The following is a 2,013-nucleotide window of genomic DNA, read 5'->3' as shown; positions in this document are numbered from 1 at the left end:
TATATTTGTTTAAAAATTATTTTATAAAATAAGCAAAATTGTTAGACCATCACGCTGGCTCTTTATACTGAGAACTTGGTAAAGAACAACTTTTTAAAAAAACAACTGAAAGACAACGACTGAATATATCACAATGAGTAGGCTAATCTATAGACAGGAGAAAGGTGAAAGTCAAAGAAAAACAGAAGAAAGAAAGAGAAAGAAAGAGCGTGAGAAAAAAAGAGGTCACGTGTCGGCTTTTTATCAGTACAAAAGTCACAAGTGTGAGGGATTTATGTACTTTTTTAAATTTACGGGGTTGTTGTTTTTTCTTTGTTTGATTGTTTACAAAGTTCAACGCAAGTTAGAAACATATTCAAATAAACATTAAAATGTTAAATACGAACACGCAAAAAAAATATTACATTTTGGCTTTAAAATATAAAGTAAAATAAAAATGCGCACTTCCTTCTAACTCTAATAATTTTTCCGTGGCCCAATAGATCTGTTTGCAGTTAATTCGTCGCTCGTTATTTTAAAGTAGGCCTAACTACGGAAAATGTGCGTTATTCGCGGCATCCTGTAAAAATAAATAAAAGTTTTCAACTTACTGCACGACAAAAAAATAAAATCCTTTATTCCAATACAGTGGAAAGTTCAAGTAATCCAAGTGAAATATTGGTCTAGTCCAATCACAGAAGGAAAAACAACAAGTCTCAGGTAGAATAAAAAAGAAAATCCTTTTCTGAAGTAAGAAGAACCAGTTCACGAAGGTAAATGCAGTCCTCTAGTACAGAAGCATTGAGCGAGTGAAGAAGTCGGGAGATCCACACTCGTCTATTCACGGTGGCAAACTACACCACACAACAGCGGTGACCAACAGTTATTGTACGCCTGAGAAAATCCAGTCGCTTGTGACTAAGTCAGCCTCGCGATTAAAGTACAACCCAAGCAGAGGAAGCGACCAATCAGGTGTCACGAGACGAGACCCTCCAGTCACGTTGAGTCTGCTCTGCTGGTCGCGCACATGAATGAGGTTTTCGGTCATGACGCAAATGCTTTGAGGGTAGAGGTTATTTTTATCGAGAGAGGAGAGGGGCGAGGAGAGGAGGGAGAGAGAGGGGGGGGAGAGGGGGAAATCACCACTCGCGAAGTCGCTCGGTCGTTGGCTTCGCCTCTCGCTTCCCCCCAACCCACCAGCCCTCTCCCTCTCCTTTCAACCGACACAGTTTAAATCCGCCAAGGACACGACGGATTTGGCCGAAGTTTGCCGAACTGGGAGAAGGAAAAGGTTCATGGGTCGATGAGGTTGACGTCTGCTCGTGGTGTTCTGCCCGCATTCCCCACGAGTCAAGGTGCTATTTTTAGCCAACCCGGTATCCTTGTTTGCTGTTTGGTGACTGACTGAGCCAGGCCTGAGCGCGAGGGTACCGAATGACTCGGCGAGTCAGCCCTACCTCGGCCAATCGTTGACCGAGTTTACAAGCGAGCTACAGCGATGTGGTTTTGAATACTATATATTCATTCGTGCGACTGGCTCAGGAAAAGTTGTTGATTCTACACTTGACTTGGGGTCACGCAGGATTACCAAATGACCTAGCAACCCGAGTTTGGAGGTCAATCGCTGTTAAGAGAGGTCATTTGAATATTATCGGGCCCGTGCTCTCATTGTTTCAAAAGAGAGTCAAGTAAGTGTAAAGAAAGAAAAAATAAAGAATTCTCATTCACCTAAAATCTTGATCTAGATCGCAGAAACAGGCCGGCATAAGGACATTTTTAGTGGATTAGAAAAGCAGTTGCATAAACCTTTATGAATCATAAGTTTTTATTATGAAATCATAGAAATAAAATTACTTTGACTCTTTTGAATGAAAAGATATCACAACAGCTTTTTTTTCTTTAATGACAAGAGCAAAGCAGAAAGAAAAGCGTGCAATTTATTAAAGTAGTTTGATTTTACTTCTAGAAATCTAGATCTAGTTTTTATTTCATTTCACCAGTAACTTTTCATCTAAATTAACAGACGACCGCGGG

At 40.4% G+C, this 2,013-nt stretch overlaps 1 protein-coding gene across 1 annotated transcript in view; it reads right to left on the bottom strand.

The window, feature by feature from the left end:
• Positions 1-2,013, bottom strand: part of LOC101862076 (serine-rich adhesin for platelets) — a gene marked incomplete at its 5' end in the record, with an annotated part of 24,684 nt that overhangs the window by 20,345 nt on the left and 2,326 nt on the right.

The sequence above is a fragment of the Aplysia californica genome, unplaced genomic scaffold (genome assembly GCF_000002075.1).
Source record: "Aplysia californica isolate F4 #8 unplaced genomic scaffold, AplCal3.0 scaffold00887, whole genome shotgun sequence".
NCBI lineage: Eukaryota > Metazoa > Mollusca > Gastropoda > Aplysiida > Aplysiidae > Aplysia > Aplysia californica.
Note: the sequence above shows the minus strand (reverse complement) of the source record. Positions and strands in the feature narration are given on the sequence as shown.